General features: G+C 52.5%; 2 non-coding genes and 10 pseudogenes across 2 annotated transcripts; all 12 read right to left on the bottom strand.

Annotated features, from left to right (window-relative positions):
* Nucleotides 1-699: 699 nt before the first annotated feature.
* Nucleotides 700-816, bottom strand: LOC137329266 (U2 spliceosomal RNA; annotated as a pseudogene).
* A 1,304-nt stretch (nt 817-2,120) lies between these two features.
* Nucleotides 2,121-2,311, bottom strand: LOC137330654 (U2 spliceosomal RNA). Its single transcript, XR_010965082.1, has one exon. It is a non-coding gene; the product is annotated as a U2 spliceosomal RNA (small nuclear RNA).
* Nucleotides 2,312-3,320: 1,009 nt separating this feature from the next.
* LOC137329884 (U2 spliceosomal RNA) lies at nt 3,321-3,437 on the bottom strand (annotated as a pseudogene).
* Nucleotides 3,438-4,381: 944 nt separating this feature from the next.
* Nucleotides 4,382-4,498, bottom strand: LOC137330046 (U2 spliceosomal RNA; annotated as a pseudogene).
* Nucleotides 4,499-5,467: 969 nt separating this feature from the next.
* LOC137328516 (U2 spliceosomal RNA) lies at nt 5,468-5,674 on the bottom strand (annotated as a pseudogene).
* Nucleotides 5,675-9,477: 3,803 nt separating this feature from the next.
* LOC137329265 (U2 spliceosomal RNA) lies at nt 9,478-9,594 on the bottom strand (annotated as a pseudogene).
* A 1,304-nt stretch (nt 9,595-10,898) lies between these two features.
* Nucleotides 10,899-11,089, bottom strand: LOC137330650 (U2 spliceosomal RNA). Its single transcript, XR_010965081.1, has one exon. It is a non-coding gene; the product is annotated as a U2 spliceosomal RNA (small nuclear RNA).
* Nucleotides 11,090-12,098: 1,009 nt separating this feature from the next.
* LOC137329883 (U2 spliceosomal RNA) lies at nt 12,099-12,215 on the bottom strand (annotated as a pseudogene).
* Nucleotides 12,216-13,159: 944 nt separating this feature from the next.
* Nucleotides 13,160-13,276, bottom strand: LOC137330044 (U2 spliceosomal RNA; annotated as a pseudogene).
* A 969-nt stretch (nt 13,277-14,245) lies between these two features.
* LOC137328515 (U2 spliceosomal RNA) lies at nt 14,246-14,452 on the bottom strand (annotated as a pseudogene).
* A 3,803-nt stretch (nt 14,453-18,255) lies between these two features.
* LOC137329264 (U2 spliceosomal RNA) lies at nt 18,256-18,372 on the bottom strand (annotated as a pseudogene).
* A 1,294-nt stretch (nt 18,373-19,666) lies between these two features.
* On the bottom strand, nt 19,667-19,783 carry LOC137329903 (U2 spliceosomal RNA; annotated as a pseudogene).
* Between the last annotated feature and the right edge of the window lie 217 nt (nt 19,784-20,000).

The following is a 20,000-nucleotide window of genomic DNA, read 5'->3' as shown; positions in this document are numbered from 1 at the left end:
CCTCCCTGCCTGCCTTCCCCCCAGGACTTCCTTCTGAACACCTTTGTCGTTTGAGCGAGGGCCAAAAGCCTGCCTGTGAAAGGGAAGGATCAGCCGGTCAGCCCCCTGTTGGTCGCTGCTGCCAGTGCAGCAGGCGTGCGTGTGTCCTCGGCCTCGTGTCCAGGTCCCTCAGGGACTTGAGGCAACTCTCCCCGGTGGTCTCGTGGTCAGGACCGGGCTTCGAATCCCGGTCGGGGGGGATGACATTCTGCTGCAGATTAATTGGCATGAAGGAAAGTCTCCCCTCCTGAGCGTAAAGCTCCACCCTCACCACCACCGCCGCCTTTTCCACCCCTTGACAAACAGACAGACAGACAGACAGACAGTCAGTCAGTCCAGTTCGGGAGCGCAGCTTTCATTTGGAAGCAGACCCTGCTTGTTTAAAGTCAACGACGCCAAGTTATTTTGCACTTTGAACTATATCGCTACGTGCGAGCGGCACTCAGCCTTGGAGAAGAAAAAAATACCACTGAGCTGAGAAAGTTCTTTTTAAAACGGTTTCCTTCCACAGCAGCTCTGAGTGTGAGAGAGAGAGAGAGAGAGAGAGAGAGAGATATCAGCTTTATTCTCAGTAATAATACACACACACACACACACACACACACACACACACACAGACACTGGGAAAGAGCTGATTTTCCTTTTGAATATCTCCCCACGGGGAGCTGCACCGTTCCCAGAAACACTGCAATACTGGGTCGATGCGTGGAGTGGACGGAGCAAGCCCCTATTCCATCTCCCAGTTCTAAAAATCAATTAAAAATAATAATAAATAATATGTGTGTGTGTGTGTGTGTGTGTGTCGGTGTCAGTATCAGTCAGTCAGTCAGTGTCTCTCTCTCTCTCTCTCTCTCTCACTCAGAGCTGCTGTGGAAGGAAACTTTTTTAAAAAGAACTTGCATATTGAAAGAAAGATGTGTCTCAAGCTGCCGGGCCCTGTCCATTGTCATGTCAATGGCAGGACTGCTTTCACCAGGAACCCGTTTTTCTGGGTCAGAGGTTCCAGGGGACCTGTTTTGTGCGGACTTCCCTGTGTCCGTCCCTCCCTGCCTGCCTTCCCCCCAGGACTTCCTTCTGAACAGCTTTGTCGTTTAAAATAATAATAAATAATATGTGTGTGTGTGTGTGTGTGTGTGTGTGTGTGTGTGTCGGTGTCAGTATCAGTCAGTGAGTCAGTGTCTCTCTCTCTCTCTCTCTCTCTCTCTCACTCAGAGCTGCTGTGGAAGGAAACTTTTTTAAAAAGAACTTGCATATTGAAAGAAAGATGTGTCTCAAGCTGCCGGGCCCTGTCCATTGTCATGTCAATGGCAGGACTGCTTTCACCAGGAACCCGGTTTTGTGGGTCAGAGGTTCCAGGGGACCTGTTTTGTGCGGACTTCCCTGTGTCCGTCCCTCCCTGCCTGCCTTCCCCCCAGGACTTCCTTCTGAACACCTTTGTCGTTTGAGCGAGGGCCAAAAGCCTGCCTGTGAAAGGGAAGGATCAGCCGGTCAGCCCCCTGTTGGTCGCTGCTGCCAGTGCAGCAGGCGTGCGTGTGTATTCGGCCTCGTGTCCAGGTCCCTCAGGGACTTGAGGCAACTCTCCCCGGTGGTCTCGTGGTCAGGACCGGGCTTCGAATCCCGGTCGGGGGGGGATGACTTTCTGCTGCAGATTAATTGGCACCTCTGAAAGAAAATCTCCCCTCCTGAGCGTAAAGCTCCACCCTCACCACCACCGCCGCCTTTTCCTCCCCTTGACAAACAGACAGACAGACAGTCAGTCAGTCAGTCCAGTTCGGGAGCGCAGCTTTCATTTGGAAGCAGACCCTGCTTGTTTCAAGTCAACGACGCCAAGTTATTTTGCACTTTGAATTATATCGCTCCGTGCGAGCGGCACTCAGCCTTGGAGAAGAAAAAAATACCACTGAGCTGAGAAAGGTCTTTTTAAAACGGTTTCCTTCCACAGCAGCTCTGAGTGTAAGAGAGAGAGAGAGAGAGAGAGATCAGCTTTATTCTCAGTAATAATACACACACACACACACACACACACACACACACAGAGACACTGGGAAAGAGCTGTTTTTCCTTTTGAATATCTCCCCACAGGGAGGTGCACCGTTCCCAGAGACACTGCAATACTGGGTCGATGCGTGGAGTGGACGGAGCAAGCCCCTAGTCCATCTCCCTGTTCCAAAAATCAATTTAATATATGGTCCCCAGATAGGGGACGTATCAGATATTAAACTGATAAGAACAGATACTACACTTGATCTTAGCCAAAAGGCCGAGAAGCGATACCGCGCTCGATGCGAATTGATCTCGGGTCCTGTTTGCCCTCCCTCTTTGTTCTCTGGCTGCCGGTGTTGAAAGCAGTCTCGAAGCACTGCCGTTCTCTCCCACTCTGGCCACATTTTTTGCCACCGTTTCTAATTGCAACAGTGGATGAGTTTAAAGAAGTTGCCGTTTTTTCCTTTCTTGCCAGGATTGCTTGACAGATTGGTAAATTTGCCAGTAGGCCACCATTGTCATGTTAATGGCAGGGCGGGGCAGGACTGCTTTCACCAGGAACCCGGTTTTCTGGGTCAGAGGTTCCAGGGGACCTGTTTTGTGCGGACTTCCCTGTGTCCGTCCCTCCCTGCCTGCCTTCCCCCCAGGACTTCCTTCTGAACACCTTTGTCGTTTCAGCGAGGGCCAAAAGCCTGCCTGTGAAAGGGAAGGATCAGCCGGTCAGCCCCCTGTTGGTCGCTGCTGCCAGTGCAGCAGGCGTGCGTGTGTATTCGGCCTCGTGTCCAGGTCCCTCAGGGACTTGAGGCAACTCTCCCCGGTGGTCTCGTGGTCAGGACCGGGCTTCGAATCCCGGTCGGGGGGGATGACTTTCTGCTGCAGATTAATTGGCACCTCTGAAAGAAAGTCTCCCCTCCTGAGCGTAAAGCTCCACCCTCACCACCACCGGCGCCTTTTCCACCCCTTGACAAACAGACAGACAGACAGACAGTCAGTCAGTCCAGTTCGGGAGCGCAGCTTTCATTTGGAAGCAGACCCTGCTTGTTTAAAGTCAACGACGCCAAGTTATTTTGCACTTTGAATTATATCGCTCCGTGCGAGCGGCACTCAGCCTTGGAGAAGAAAAAAATACCACTGAGCTGAGAAAGTTCTTTTTAAAACGGTTTCCTTCCACAGCAGCTCTGAGTGAGAGAGAGAGAGAGAGAGAGATATCAGCTTTATTCTCAGTAATAACACACACACACACACACACACAGAGACACTGGGAAAGAGCTGTTTTTCCTTTTGAATATCTCCCCACGGGGAGCTGCACCGTTCCCAGAAACACTGCAATACTGGGTCGATGCGTGGAGTGGACGGAGCAAGCCCCTAGTCCATCTCCCTGTTCTAAAAATCAATTAAAAATAAAAGTAAATAATATGTGTGTGTGTGTGTGTCGGTGTCAGTATCAGTCAGTGAGTCAGTGTCTCTCTCTCTCTCTCTCTCTCTCTCACTCAGAGCTGCTGTGGAAGGAAACTTTTTTAAAAAGAACTTGCTTATTGAAAGAAAGATGTGTCTCAAGCTGCCGGGCCCTGTCCATTCTCCTGTCAATGGCAGGACTGCTTTCACCAGGAACCCGGTTTTCTGGGTCAGAGGTTCCAGGGGACCTGTTTTGTGCGGACTTCCCTGTGTCCGTCCCTCCCTGCCTGCCTTCCCCCCAGCACTTCCTTCTGAACACCTTTGTCGTTTCAGCGAGGGCCAAAAGCCTGCCTGTGAAAGGGAAGGATCAGCCGGTCAGCCCCCTGTTGGTCGCTGCTGCCAGTGCAGCAGGCGTGCGTGTGTCCTCGGCCTCGTGTCCAGGTCCCTCAGGGACTTGAGGCAACTCTCCCCGGTGGTCTTGTGGTCAGGACCGGGCTTCGAATCCCGGTCGGGGGGGGATGACTTTCTGCTGCAGATTAATTGGCACCTCTGAAAGAAAGTCTCCCCTCCTGAGCGTAAAGCTCCACCCTCACCACCACCACCGCCTTTTCCTCCCCTTGACAAACAGACAGACAGACAGACAGACAGTCAGTCCAGTTCGGGAGCGCAGCTTTCATTTGGAAGCAGACCCTGCTTGTTTCAAGTCAACGACGCCAAGTTATTTTGCACTTTGAATTATATCGCTACGTGCGAGCGGCACTCAGCCTTGGAGAAGAAAAAAATACCACTGAGCTGAGAAAGTTCTTTTTAAAAAGGTTTCCTTCCACAGCAGCTCTGAGTGAGAGAGAGAGAGAGATATCAGCTTTATTCTCAGTAATAATACACACACACACACACACACACACACACACACACACAGAGACACTGGGAAAGAGCTGATTTTCCTTTTGAATATCTCCCCACGGGGAGCTGCACCGTTCCCAGAAACACTGCAATACTGGGTCGATGCGTGGAGTGGACGGAGCAAGCCCCTATTCCATCTCCCTGTTCTAAAATTCAATTAAAAATAAAAGTAAATAATATGTGTGTGTGTGTGTGTGTGTGTGTGTGTGTGTCGGTGTCAGTATCAGTCAGTGAGTCAGTGTCTCTCTCTCTCTCTCTCTCTCTCTCTCTCTCACTCAGAGCTGCTGTGGAAGGAAACTTTTTTAAAAAGAACTTGCATATTGAAAGAAAGATGTGTCTCAAGCTGCCGGGCCCTGTCCATTGTCATGTCAATGGCAGGACTGCTTTCACCAGGAACCCGGTTTTCTGGGTCAGAGGTTCCAGGGGACCTGTTTTGTGCGGACTTCCCTGTGTCCGTCCCTCCCTGCCTGCCTTCCCCCCAGGACTTCCTTCTGAACACCTTTGTCGTTTGAGCGAGGGCCAAAAGCCTGCCTGTGAAAGGGAAGGATCAGCCGGTCAGCCCCCTGTTGGTCGCTGCTGCCAGTGCAGCAGGCGTGCGTGTGTATTCGGCCTCGTGTCCAGGTCCCTCAGGGACTTGAGGCAACTCTCCCCGGTGGTCTTGTGGTCAGGACCGGGCTTCGAATCCCGGTCGGGGGGGATGGCTTTCTGCTGCAGATTAATTGGCACCTCTGAAAGAAAGTCTCCCCTCCTGAGCGTAAAGCTCCACCCTCACCACCACCGCCGCCTTTTCCACCCCTTGACAAACAGACAGACAGACAGACAGACAGACAGTCAGTCCAGTTCGGGAGCGCAGCTTTCATTTGGAAGCAGACCCTGCTTGTTTCAAGTCAACGACGCCAAGTTATTTTGCACTTTGAATTATATCGCTCCGTGCGAGCGGCACTCAGCCTTGGAGAAGAAAAAAATACCACTGAGCTGAGAAAGTTCTTTTTAAAACGGTTTCCTTCCACAGCAGCTCTGAGTTTAAGAGAGAGAGAGAGAGAGATATCAGCTTTATTCTCAGTAATAAAACACACACACACACACACACACACACACACAGAGACACTGGGAAAGAGCTGTTTTTCCTTTTGAATATCTCCCCACAGGGAGCTGCACCGTTCCCAGAGACACTGCAATACTGGGTCGATGCGTGGAGTGGACGGAGCAAGCCCCTAGTCCATCTCCCTGTTCCAAAAATCAATTTAATATATGGTCCCCAGATAGGGGACGTATCAGATATTAAACTGATAAGAACAGATTTTTTTTTTTTTTTTTTTCCTGACACTCTGGGGTGCCTTATTGCCTTACAGATTCATTCCAGATTCCTTGCAGTGACATTACATCAAGCCAAAGCTCTACAAGCCAAAGCTCTACACTCTGCCCGAGGGGATTTCTCCCTGACTGCATCCCCCCGGCATACAATGGCAGGAAGGCTCCAAATGGTTGCCTTCCCCCACTTGACCACTTGATCTTAGCCAAAAGGCCGAGAAGCGATACCGCGCTCGATGCGAATTGATCTCGGGTCCTGTTTGCCCTCCCTCTTTGTTCTCTGGCTGCCGGTGTTGAAAGCAGTCTCGAAGCACTGCCGTTCTCTCCCACTCTGGCCACATTTTTTGCCACCGTTTCTAATTGCAACAGTGGATGAGTTTAAAGAAGTTGCCGTTTTTTCCTTTCTTGCCAGGATTGCTTGACAGATTGGTAAATTTGCCAGTAGGCCACCAATCAGATGGGGGAGGGTTGTGTCTCAACGGACCTACGTCAGTCAGTCTCAGTCACTAACGAACTGCCGTGGAAGGAAACCTCTTTGAGTAAAACTAGTGACGTGACGTGTCTCACAGCGAGTGAGTGAGATTGCAACGGCCAATTGAGAAAGAGGTGAGGTGCTGACAATCAGCAGCTCGTGTTGAAACATTCATTCCACGGCAGGCAAGACCAATCAAAAAAAATACTGCAGATGCTGGCTCGGCTCGGCTGGCTGGCTGGCTGGCTGGCTGGAAATGGGAAATAAAAACACAAGGCGTGTTAAAGGCTGGTTAAACTGTCGAAAGAAACAAGGCGTTAATGTTTCAGAAGCGCCTATTGAAAGGTGTCTCTCAAGCTGCTCCCTGACTGGGCCCTGTCCATTGTCACGTTAATCCCAGGGCGGGGCGGGACTGCTTTGACCGGGAGACCTGTTTTCTGGGACGCAGGTGTGACATTCCAGGGAGGCACCTACTTTGTGCTGATTCGAAACGACCACGACAACGGCAACTTGCAGTTCTATATTACAACAACAACAACGCGCGTGTGGTAGTTGGGAGGGGCTGCGTTCGCGCTCTCCCCCCTGCATTGAAACTCAAAGTTCGATTTTCAATCCCATAGTCCACCAATCGGATGGGAGACGGTGTGTGTGTGTGTGTGTGTGTGTCAGTGTCAGTGTCAGTGTCAGTGTCAGTGTCAGTCAGTGTCTCTCTCTCTCTCTCTCTCTCTCTCACTCTTACTCAGAGCTGCTGTGGAAGGAAACCTTTTTAAAAAGAACTTGCATATTGAAAAAAAGATGTGTCTCAAGCTGCCGGGGCCCTGTCCATTGTCACGTTAATGGCAGGACGGGGCAGGACTGCTTTGACCAGGAGACCTGTTTTCTGGGACGCAGGTGTGAGATTCCAGGGGACCTGCTTTGTGCTGATTTCCCTGCCTCCCTCCCTCCCCCCCAGGACTTCCTTCTGAACACCTTTGTCGTTTGAGCGAGGGCCAAAAGCCTGCCTGTGAAAGGGAAGGATCAGCCGGTCAGCCCCCTGCTGGTCGCTGCTGCCAGTGCAGCAGGCGTGCGTGTGTCCTCGGCCTCGTGTCCAGGTCCCTCAGGGACTTGAGGCAGCTCTCCCCGGTGGTCTCGTGGTCAGGACCGGGCTTCGAATCCCAGTCGGGGGGGGATGACTTTCTGCTGCAGATTAATTGGCATGAAGGAAAGTCTCCCCTCCTGAGCGTAAAGCTCCACCCTCACCACCACCACCACCGCCTTTTCCTCCCCTTGACAAACGGACAGACAGACAGTCAGACAGTCAGTCCAGTTCGGGAGCGCAGCTTTCATTAAGCAATGGCGTTTGTGACAACTCATCGTCTGACAGGTTGATGATTTCCCCACACGCCTCCTGCCGAATAAAAGGCTCACCCTCCCGGACACTACCCCCAGAATCACCCCCCCCCCCCCCCGGGGTGAATATTAAGCCCGAGAACACCGACTGTAACCAACCGCAGTGAAAAGTTGAAGTGGCAACTCATTAACCAGATTTATTTTGGGCAACTCATTAACCAGATTTTTTGTTCATTTGGTTTATGAGTTGCCAAGTGTAAATCTGGTTAATGAGTTGCCACTTCAACTTTTCACTGCGGTTGGTTACAGTCGGTGTTCTCGGGCTTAATATTCGCCCTGGGGGGGGGGGGTGTATAGCGGGCGATGGCCGGTGTGGAGTGCGTTTTTTGGGGGTTGATTTTCACTTTGCCTCGCTGGTGGAATTTGTGGGAGGCAGGCAAGGGGATTGGTGTGGGCTGGTGGGCGGCAAGGGAGATGCTTGCTTCGGGGTGTTATCCTCACTTTGGTCCGCTGGTGAGAGTAGGCAGCGGCAGGCTGGCAGGCAGGCAAGTGTGATGTAGTGTGGGGTGCGGTGCAGTGCAGTGCAGTGCGGTGCTGCCCTGTCGTTTATGAAAGGTTGTAATGACACTGCTTTGCAGCTGACCATATCCACTGATTTGTGACGCCCGTATGGAGGCTGATATCTCAGGAGGGCCGAGGCCGATTTCCTCCGGGGACGGCTCGTCGCGTGCGGCAGGACGAGGCGCAGCGGACGGTACCGTGCGCTCGGAGGTGCGGCGCTGCCCGCCGGAGGTACAGCGAAAGGCTGCAAACCGCTTTCCGCCTGCTAACTCGGCGGCCGTCAGACCGACCGACTCCGCTTTACCACCGGAGCTAGAGTCGGGCAAGGGGCACCGAAGGGTACCGGAAGGATCGCGTTCGCACGACGGGAAGTCGACTAGCGGGCCGCCGAAAGCGAGCCGGGGGCCCCCGGTTTTTCTGTCCCACCTGGAGACTGATATCTCAGGAAGGCCGAGGCCGATTTCCTCCGGGGACGGCTCGTCGCGTGCGGCAGGACGAGGCGCAGCGGACGGTACCGAGCGCTCGGAGGTGCGGCGCTGCCCGCCGGAGGTACAGCGAAAGTCTGCGAACCGCTTTCCGCCTCCTCTCACCGCACGGCTCTCCTTTTCACCCACTGGCGGATTTTCACCCTCCGACTGCTCGCTACCGTCCGCTGCGCCTGGTCCGGGCCCTGTCCATTGTCATGTTAATGGCAGGGCGGGGCAGGACTGCTTTCACCAGGAACCCGGTTTTCTGGGTCAGAGGTTCCAGGGGACCTGTTTTGTGCGGACTTCCCTGTGTCCGTCCCTCCCTGCCTGCCTTCCCCCCAGGACTTCCTTCTGAACACCTTTGTCGTTTGAGCGAGGGCCAAAAGCCTGCCTGTGAAAGGGAAGGATCAGCCGGTCAGCCCCCTGTTGGTCGCTGCTGCCAGTGCAGCAGGCGTGCGTGTGTCCTCGGCCTCGTGTCCAGGTCCCTCAGGGACTTGAGGCAACTCTCCCCGGTGGTCTCGTGGTCAGGACCGGGCTTCGAATCCCGGTCGGGGGGGATGACATTCTGCTGCAGATTAATTGGCATGAAGGAAAGTCTCCCCTCCTGAGCGTAAAGCTCCACCCTCACCACCACCGCCGCCTTTTCCACCCCTTGACAAACAGACAGACAGACAGACAGACAGTCAGTCAGTCCAGTTCGGGAGCGCAGCTTTCATTTGGAAGCAGACCCTGCTTGTTTAAAGTCAACGACGCCAAGTTATTTTGCACTTTGAACTATATCGCTACGTGCGAGCGGCACTCAGCCTTGGAGAAGAAAAAAATACCACTGAGCTGAGAAAGTTCTTTTTAAAACGGTTTCCTTCCACAGCAGCTCTGAGTGTGAGAGAGAGAGAGAGAGAGAGAGAGAGAGATATCAGCTTTATTCTCAGTAATAATACACACACACACACACACACACACACACACACACACAGACACTGGGAAAGAGCTGATTTTCCTTTTGAATATCTCCCCACGGGGAGCTGCACCGTTCCCAGAAACACTGCAATACTGGGTCGATGCGTGGAGTGGACGGAGCAAGCCCCTATTCCATCTCCCAGTTCTAAAAATCAATTAAAAATAATAATAAATAATATGTGTGTGTGTGTGTGTGTGTGTGTCGGTGTCAGTATCAGTCAGTCAGTCAGTGTCTCTCTCTCTCTCTCTCTCTCTCACTCAGAGCTGCTGTGGAAGGAAACTTTTTTAAAAAGAACTTGCATATTGAAAGAAAGATGTGTCTCAAGCTGCCGGGCCCTGTCCATTGTCATGTCAATGGCAGGACTGCTTTCACCAGGAACCCGTTTTTCTGGGTCAGAGGTTCCAGGGGACCTGTTTTGTGCGGACTTCCCTGTGTCCGTCCCTCCCTGCCTGCCTTCCCCCCAGGACTTCCTTCTGAACAGCTTTGTCGTTTAAAATAATAATAAATAATATGTGTGTGTGTGTGTGTGTGTGTGTGTGTGTGTGTGTCGGTGTCAGTATCAGTCAGTGAGTCAGTGTCTCTCTCTCTCTCTCTCTCTCTCTCTCACTCAGAGCTGCTGTGGAAGGAAACTTTTTTAAAAAGAACTTGCATATTGAAAGAAAGATGTGTCTCAAGCTGCCGGGCCCTGTCCATTGTCATGTCAATGGCAGGACTGCTTTCACCAGGAACCCGGTTTTGTGGGTCAGAGGTTCCAGGGGACCTGTTTTGTGCGGACTTCCCTGTGTCCGTCCCTCCCTGCCTGCCTTCCCCCCAGGACTTCCTTCTGAACACCTTTGTCGTTTGAGCGAGGGCCAAAAGCCTGCCTGTGAAAGGGAAGGATCAGCCGGTCAGCCCCCTGTTGGTCGCTGCTGCCAGTGCAGCAGGCGTGCGTGTGTATTCGGCCTCGTGTCCAGGTCCCTCAGGGACTTGAGGCAACTCTCCCCGGTGGTCTCGTGGTCAGGACCGGGCTTCGAATCCCGGTCGGGGGGGGATGACTTTCTGCTGCAGATTAATTGGCACCTCTGAAAGAAAATCTCCCCTCCTGAGCGTAAAGCTCCACCCTCACCACCACCGCCGCCTTTTCCTCCCCTTGACAAACAGACAGACAGACAGTCAGTCAGTCAGTCCAGTTCGGGAGCGCAGCTTTCATTTGGAAGCAGACCCTGCTTGTTTCAAGTCAACGACGCCAAGTTATTTTGCACTTTGAATTATATCGCTCCGTGCGAGCGGCACTCAGCCTTGGAGAAGAAAAAAATACCACTGAGCTGAGAAAGGTCTTTTTAAAACGGTTTCCTTCCACAGCAGCTCTGAGTGTAAGAGAGAGAGAGAGAGAGAGAGATCAGCTTTATTCTCAGTAATAATACACACACACACACACACACACACACACACACAGAGACACTGGGAAAGAGCTGTTTTTCCTTTTGAATATCTCCCCACAGGGAGGTGCACCGTTCCCAGAGACACTGCAATACTGGGTCGATGCGTGGAGTGGACGGAGCAAGCCCCTAGTCCATCTCCCTGTTCCAAAAATCAATTTAATATATGGTCCCCAGATAGGGGACGTATCAGATATTAAACTGATAAGAACAGATACTACACTTGATCTTAGCCAAAAGGCCGAGAAGCGATACCGCGCTCGATGCGAATTGATCTCGGGTCCTGTTTGCCCTCCCTCTTTGTTCTCTGGCTGCCGGTGTTGAAAGCAGTCTCGAAGCACTGCCGTTCTCTCCCACTCTGGCCACATTTTTTGCCACCGTTTCTAATTGCAACAGTGGATGAGTTTAAAGAAGTTGCCGTTTTTTCCTTTCTTGCCAGGATTGCTTGACAGATTGGTAAATTTGCCAGTAGGCCACCATTGTCATGTTAATGGCAGGGCGGGGCAGGACTGCTTTCACCAGGAACCCGGTTTTCTGGGTCAGAGGTTCCAGGGGACCTGTTTTGTGCGGACTTCCCTGTGTCCGTCCCTCCCTGCCTGCCTTCCCCCCAGGACTTCCTTCTGAACACCTTTGTCGTTTCAGCGAGGGCCAAAAGCCTGCCTGTGAAAGGGAAGGATCAGCCGGTCAGCCCCCTGTTGGTCGCTGCTGCCAGTGCAGCAGGCGTGCGTGTGTATTCGGCCTCGTGTCCAGGTCCCTCAGGGACTTGAGGCAACTCTCCCCGGTGGTCTCGTGGTCAGGACCGGGCTTCGAATCCCGGTCGGGGGGGATGACTTTCTGCTGCAGATTAATTGGCACCTCTGAAAGAAAGTCTCCCCTCCTGAGCGTAAAGCTCCACCCTCACCACCACCGGCGCCTTTTCCACCCCTTGACAAACAGACAGACAGACAGACAGTCAGTCAGTCCAGTTCGGGAGCGCAGCTTTCATTTGGAAGCAGACCCTGCTTGTTTAAAGTCAACGACGCCAAGTTATTTTGCACTTTGAATTATATCGCTCCGTGCGAGCGGCACTCAGCCTTGGAGAAGAAAAAAATACCACTGAGCTGAGAAAGTTCTTTTTAAAACGGTTTCCTTCCACAGCAGCTCTGAGTGAGAGAGAGAGAGAGAGAGAGATATCAGCTTTATTCTCAGTAATAACACACACACACACACACACACAGAGACACTGGGAAAGAGCTGTTTTTCCTTTTGAATATCTCCCCACGGGGAGCTGCACCGTTCCCAGAAACACTGCAATACTGGGTCGATGCGTGGAGTGGACGGAGCAAGCCCCTAGTCCATCTCCCTGTTCTAAAAATCAATTAAAAATAAAAGTAAATAATATGTGTGTGTGTGTGTGTCGGTGTCAGTATCAGTCAGTGAGTCAGTGTCTCTCTCTCTCTCTCTCTCTCTCTCACTCAGAGCTGCTGTGGAAGGAAACTTTTTTAAAAAGAACTTGCTTATTGAAAGAAAGATGTGTCTCAAGCTGCCGGGCCCTGTCCATTCTCCTGTCAATGGCAGGACTGCTTTCACCAGGAACCCGGTTTTCTGGGTCAGAGGTTCCAGGGGACCTGTTTTGTGCGGACTTCCCTGTGTCCGTCCCTCCCTGCCTGCCTTCCCCCCAGCACTTCCTTCTGAACACCTTTGTCGTTTCAGCGAGGGCCAAAAGCCTGCCTGTGAAAGGGAAGGATCAGCCGGTCAGCCCCCTGTTGGTCGCTGCTGCCAGTGCAGCAGGCGTGCGTGTGTCCTCGGCCTCGTGTCCAGGTCCCTCAGGGACTTGAGGCAACTCTCCCCGGTGGTCTTGTGGTCAGGACCGGGCTTCGAATCCCGGTCGGGGGGGGATGACTTTCTGCTGCAGATTAATTGGCACCTCTGAAAGAAAGTCTCCCCTCCTGAGCGTAAAGCTCCACCCTCACCACCACCACCGCCTTTTCCTCCCCTTGACAAACAGACAGACAGACAGACAGACAGTCAGTCCAGTTCGGGAGCGCAGCTTTCATTTGGAAGCAGACCCTGCTTGTTTCAAGTCAACGACGCCAAGTTATTTTGCACTTTGAATTATATCGCTACGTGCGAGCGGCACTCAGCCTTGGAGAAGAAAAAAATACCACTGAGCTGAGAAAGTTCTTTTTAAAAAGGTTTCCTTCCACAGCAGCTCTGAGTGAGAGAGAGAGAGAGATATCAGCTTTATTCTCAGTAATAATACACACACACACACACACACACACACACACACACACAGAGACACTGGGAAAGAGCTGATTTTCCTTTTGAATATCTCCCCACGGGGAGCTGCACCGTTCCCAGAAACACTGCAATACTGGGTCGATGCGTGGAGTGGACGGAGCAAGCCCCTATTCCATCTCCCTGTTCTAAAATTCAATTAAAAATAAAAGTAAATAATATGTGTGTGTGTGTGTGTGTGTGTGTGTGTGTGTCGGTGTCAGTATCAGTCAGTGAGTCAGTGTCTCTCTCTCTCTCTCTCTCTCTCTCTCTCTCACTCAGAGCTGCTGTGGAAGGAAACTTTTTTAAAAAGAACTTGCATATTGAAAGAAAGATGTGTCTCAAGCTGCCGGGCCCTGTCCATTGTCATGTCAATGGCAGGACTGCTTTCACCAGGAACCCGGTTTTCTGGGTCAGAGGTTCCAGGGGACCTGTTTTGTGCGGACTTCCCTGTGTCCGTCCCTCCCTGCCTGCCTTCCCCCCAGGACTTCCTTCTGAACACCTTTGTCGTTTGAGCGAGGGCCAAAAGCCTGCCTGTGAAAGGGAAGGATCAGCCGGTCAGCCCCCTGTTGGTCGCTGCTGCCAGTGCAGCAGGCGTGCGTGTGTATTCGGCCTCGTGTCCAGGTCCCTCAGGGACTTGAGGCAACTCTCCCCGGTGGTCTTGTGGTCAGGACCGGGCTTCGAATCCCGGTCGGGGGGGATGGCTTTCTGCTGCAGATTAATTGGCACCTCTGAAAGAAAGTCTCCCCTCCTGAGCGTAAAGCTCCACCCTCACCACCACCGCCGCCTTTTCCACCCCTTGACAAACAGACAGACAGACAGACAGACAGACAGTCAGTCCAGTTCGGGAGCGCAGCTTTCATTTGGAAGCAGACCCTGCTTGTTTCAAGTCAACGACGCCAAGTTATTTTGCACTTTGAATTATATCGCTCCGTGCGAGCGGCACTCAGCCTTGGAGAAGAAAAAAATACCACTGAGCTGAGAAAGTTCTTTTTAAAACGGTTTCCTTCCACAGCAGCTCTGAGTTTAAGAGAGAGAGAGAGAGAGATATCAGCTTTATTCTCAGTAATAAAACACACACACACACACACACACACACACACAGAGACACTGGGAAAGAGCTGTTTTTCCTTTTGAATATCTCCCCACAGGGAGCTGCACCGTTCCCAGAGACACTGCAATACTGGGTCGATGCGTGGAGTGGACGGAGCAAGCCCCTAGTCCATCTCCCTGTTCCAAAAATCAATTTAATATATGGTCCCCAGATAGGGGACGTATCAGATATTAAACTGATAAGAACAGATTTTTTTTTTTTTTTTTTTCCTGACACTCTGGGGTGCCTTATTGCCTTACAGATTCATTCCAGATTCCTTGCAGTGACATTACATCAAGCCAAAGCTCTACAAGCCAAAGCTCTACACTCTGCCCGAGGGGATTTCTCCCTGACTGCATCCCCCCGGCATACAATGGCAGGAAGGCTCCAAATGGTTGCCTTCCCCCACTTGACCACTTGATCTTAGCCAAAAGGCCGAGAAGCGATACCGCGCTCGATGCGAATTGATCTCGGGTCCTGTTTGCCCTCCCTCTTTGTTCTCTGGCTGCCGGTGTTGAAAGCAGTCTCGAAGCACTGCCGTTCTCTCCCACTCTGGCCACATTTTTTGCCACCGTTTCTAATTGCAACAGTGGATGAGTTTAAAGAAGTTGCCGTTTTTTCCTTTCTTGCCAGGATTGCTTGACAGATTGGTAAATTTGCCAGTAGGCCACCAATCAGATGGGGGAGGGTTGTGTCTCAACGGACCTACGTCAGTCAGTCTCAGTCACTAACGAACTGCCGTGGAAGGAAACCTCTTTGAGTAAAACTAGTGACGTGACGTGTCTCACAGCGAGTGAGTGAGATTGCAACGGCCAATTGAGAAAGAGGTGAGGTGCTGACAATCAGCAGCTCGTGTTGAAACATTCATTCCACGGCAGGCAAGACCAATCAAAAAAAATACTGCAGATGCTGGCTCGGCTCGGCTGGCTGGCTGGCTGGCTGGCTGGAAATGGGAAATAAAAACACAAGGCGTGTTAAAGGCTGGTTAAACTGTCGAAAGAAACAAGGCGTTAATGTTTCAGAAGCGCCTATTGAAAGGTGTCTCTCAAGCTGCTCCCTGACTGGGCCCTGTCCATTGTCACGTTAATCCCAGGGCGGGGCGGGACTGCTTTGACCGGGAGACCTGTTTTCTGGGACGCAGGTGTGACATTCCAGGGAGGCACCTACTTTGTGCTGATTCGAAACGACCACGACAACGGCAACTTGCAGTTCTATATTACAACAACAACAACGCGCGTGTGGTAGTTGGGAGGGGCTGCGTTCGCGCTCTCCCCCCTGCATTGAAACTCAAAGTTCGATTTTCAATCCCATAGTCCACCAATCGGATGGGAGACGGTGTGTGTGTGTGTGTGTGTGTGTCAGTGTCAGTGTCAGTGTCAGTGTCAGTGTCAGTCAGTGTCTCTCTCTCTCTCTCTCTCTCTCTCACTCTTACTCAGAGCTGCTGTGGAAGGAAACCTTTTTAAAAAGAACTTGCATATTGAAAAAAAGATGTGTCTCAAGCTGCCGGGGCCCTGTCCATTGTCACGTTAATGGCAGGACGGGGCAGGACTGCTTTGACCAGGAGACCTGTTTTCTGGGACGCAGGTGTGAGATTCCAGGGGACCTGCTTTGTGCTGATTTCCCTGCCTCCCTCCCTCCCCCCCAGGACTTCCTTCTGAACACCTTTGTCGTTTGAGCGAGGGCCAAAAGCCTGCCTGTGAAAGGGAAGGATCAGCCGGTCAGCCCCCTGCTGGTCGCTGCTGCCAGTGCAGCAGGCGTGCGTGTGTCCTCGGCCTCGTGTCCAGGTCCCTCAGGGACTTGAGGCAGCTCTCCCCGGTGGTCTCGTGGTCAGGACCGGGCTTCGAATCCCAGTCGGGGGGGGATGACTTTCTGCTGCAGATTAATTGGCATGAAGGAAAGTCTCCCCTCCTGAGCGTAAAGCTCCACCCTCACCACCACCACCACCGCCTTTTCCTCCCCTTGACAAACGGACAGACAGACAGTCAGACAGTCAGTCCAGTTCGGGAGCGCAGCTTTCATTAAGCAATGGCGTTTGTGACAACTCATCGTCTGACAGGTTGATGATTTCCCCACACGCCTCCTGCCGAATAAAAGGCTCACCCTCCCGGACACTACCCCCAGAATCACCCCCCCCCCCCCCCGGGGTGAATATTAAGCCCGAGAACACCGACTGTAACCAACCGCAGTGAAAAGTTGAAGTGGCAACTCATTAACCAGATTTATTTTGGGCAACTCATTAACCAGATTTTTTGTTCATTTGGTTTATGAGTTGCCAAGTGTAAATCTGGTTAATGAGTTGCCACTTCAACTTTTCACTGCGGTTGGTTACAGTCGGTGTTCTCGGGCTTAATATTCGCCCCGGGGGGGGGGGGTGTATAGCGGGCGATGGCCGGTGTGGAGTGCGTTTTTTGGGGGTTGATTTTCACTTTGCCTCGCTGGTGGAATTTGTGGGAGGCAGGCAAGGGGATTGGTGTGGGCTGGTGGGCGGCAAGGGAGATGCTTGCTTCGGGGTGTTATCCTCACTTTGGTCCGCTGGTGAGAGTAGGCAGCGGCAGGCTGGCAGGCAGGCAAGTGTGATGTAGTGTGGGGTGCGGTGCAGTGCAGTGCAGTGCGGTGCTGCCCTGTCGTTTATGAAAGGTTGTAATGACACTGCTTTGCAGCTGACCATATCCACTGATTTGTGACGCCCGTATGGAGGCTGATATCTCAGGAGGGCCGAGGCCGATTTCCTCCGGGGACGGCTCGTCGCGTGCGGCAGGACGAGGCGCAGCGGACGGTACCGTGCGCTCGGAGGTGCGGCGCTGCCCGCCGGAGGTACAGCGAAAGGCTGCAAACCGCTTTCCGCCTGCTAACTCGGCGGCCGTCAGACCGACCGACTCCGCTTTACCACCGGAGCTAGAGTCGGGCAAGGGGCACCGAAGGGTACCGGAAGGATCGCGTTCGCACGACGGGAAGTCGACTAGCGGGCCGCCGAAAGCGAGCCGGGGGCCCCCGGTTTTTCTGTCCCACCTGGAGACTGATATCTCAGGAAGGCCGAGGCCGATTTCCTCCGGGGACGGCTCGTCGCGTGCGGCAGGACGAGGCGCAGCGGACGGTACCGAGCGCTCGGAGGTGCGGCGCTGCCCGCCGGAGGTACAGCGAAAGTCTGCGAACCGCTTTCCGCCTCCTCTCACCGCACGGCTCTCCTTTTCACCCACTGGCGGATTTTCACCCTCCGACTGCTCGCTACCGTCCGCTGCGCCTGGTCCGGGCCCTGTCCATTGTCATGTTAATGGCAGGGCGGGGCAGGACTGCTTTCACCAGGAACCCGGTTTTCTGGGTCAGAGGTTCCAGGGGACCTGTTTTGTGCGGACTTCCCTGTGTCCGTCCCTCCCTGCCTGCCTTCCCCCCAGGACTTCCTTCTGAACACCTTTGTCGTTTGAGCGAGGGCCAAAAGCCTGCCTGTGAAAGGGAAGGATCAGCCGGTCAGCCCCCTGTTGGTCGCTGCTGCCAGTGCAGCAGGCGTGCGTGTGTCCTCGGCCTCGTGTCCAGGTCCCTCAGGGACTTGAGGCAACTCTCCCCGGTGGTCTCGTGGTCAGGACCGGGCTTCGAATCCCGGTCGGGGGGGATGACATTCTGCTGCAGATTAATTGGCATGAAGGAAAGTCTCCCCTCCTGAGCGTAAAGCTCCACCCTCACCACCACCGCCGCCTTTTCCACCCCTTGACAAACAGACAGACAGACAGACAGACAGTCAGTCAGTCCAGTTCGGGAGCGCAGCTTTCATTTGGAAGCAGACCCTGCTTGTTTAAAGTCAACGACGCCAAGTTATTTTGCACTTTGAACTATATCGCTACGTGCGAGCGGCACTCAGCCTTGGAGAAGAAAAAAATACCACTGAGCTGAGAAAGTTCTTTTTAAAACGGTTTCCTTCCACAGCAGCTCTGAGTGTGAGAGAGAGAGAGAGAGAGAGAGAGAGAGATATCAGCTTTATTCTCAGTAATAATACACACACACACACACACACACACACACACACACACAGACACTGGGAAAGAGCTGATTTTCCTTTTGAATATCTCCCCACGGGGAGCTGCACCGTTCCCAGAAACACTGCAATACTGGGTCGATGCGTGGAGTGGACGGAGCAAGCCCCTATTCCATCTCCCAGTTCTAAAAATCAATTAAAAATAATAATAAATAATATGTGTGTGTGTGTGTGTGTGTGTGTCGGTGTCAGTATCAGTCAGTCAGTCAGTGTCTCTCTCTCTCTCTCTCTCTCTCACTCAGAGCTGCTGTGGAAGGAAACTTTTTTAAAAAGAACTTGCATATTGAAAGAAAGATGTGTCTCAAGCTGCCGGGCCCTGTCCATTGTCATGTCAATGGCAGGACTGCTTTCACCAGGAACCCGTTTTTCTGGGTCAGAGGTTCCAGGGGACCTGTTTTGTGCGGACTTCCCTGTGTCCGTCCCTCCCTGCCTGCCTTCCCCCCAGGACTTCCTTCTGAACAGCTTTGTCGTTTAAAATAATAATAAATAATATGTGTGTGTGTGTGTGTGTGTGTGTGTGTGTGTGTGTCGGTGTCAGTATCAGTCAGTGAGTCAGTGTCTCTCTCTCTCTCTCTCTCTCTCTCTCACTCAGAGCTGCTGTGGAAGGAAACTTTTTTAAAAAGAACTTGCATATTGAAAGAAAGATGTGTCTCAAGCTGCCGGGCCCTGTCCATTGTCATGTCAATGGCAGGACTGCTTTCACCAGGAACCCGGTTTTGTGGGTCAGAGGTTCCAGGGGACCTGTTTTGTGCGGACTTCCCTGTGTCCGTCCCTCCCTGCCTGCCTTCCCCCCAGGACTTCCTTCTGAACACCTTTGTCGTTTGAGCGAGGGCCAAAAGCCTGCCTGTGAAAGGGAAGGATCAGCCGGTCAGCCCCCTGTTGGTCGCTGCTGCCAGTGCAGCAGGCGTGCGTGTGTATTCGGCCTCGTGTCCAGGTCCCTCAGGGACTTGAGGCAACTCTCCCCGGTGGTCTCGTGGTCAGGACCGGGCTTCGAATCCCGGTCGGGGGGGGATGACTTTCTGCTGCAGATTAATTGGCACCTCTGAAAGAAAATCTCCCCTCCTGAGCGTAAAGCTCCACCCTCACCACCACCGCCGCCTTTTCCTCCCCTTGACAAACAGACAGACAGACAGTCAGTCAGTCAGTCCAGTTCGGGAGCGCAGCTTTCATTTGGAAGCAGACCCTGCTTGTTTAAAGTCAACGACGCCAAGTTATTTTGCACTTTGAATTGTATCGCTACGTGCGAGCGGCACTCAGCCATGGAGAAGAAAAAAATACCACTGAGCTGAGAAAGTTCTTTTTAAAAAGGTTTCCTTCCACAGCAGCTCTGAGTGAGAGAGAGAGAGAGATATCAGCTTTATTCTCAGTAATAATACACACACACACACACACACACACACACACAGAGACACTGGGAAAGAGCTGATTTTCCTTTTGAATATCTCCCCACGGGGAGCTGCACCGTTCCCAGAGACACTGCAATACTGGGTCGATGCGTGGAGTGGACGGAGCAAGCCCCCATTCCATCTCCCTGTTCTAAAAATCAATTAAAAATAATAATAAATAATATGTGTGTGTGTGTGTGTGTGTGTCGGTGTCAGTATCAGTCAGTGAGCCAGTGTCTCTCTCTCTCTCTCTCTCTCTCTCACTCAGAGCTGCTGTGGAAGGAAACTTTTTTAAAAAGAACTTGCTTATTGAAAGAAAGATGTGTCTCAAGCTGCCGGGCCCTGTCCATTGTCATGTCAATGGCAGGACTGCTTTCACCAGGAACCCGTTTTTCTGGGT

The sequence above is a fragment of the Heptranchias perlo genome, chromosome 12 (genome assembly GCF_035084215.1).
Source record: "Heptranchias perlo isolate sHepPer1 chromosome 12, sHepPer1.hap1, whole genome shotgun sequence".
In the NCBI taxonomy this organism is placed as follows: Eukaryota; Metazoa; Chordata; class Chondrichthyes; order Hexanchiformes; family Hexanchidae; genus Heptranchias; species Heptranchias perlo.
This window is presented reverse-complemented; position numbering and strand designations above follow the sequence as displayed.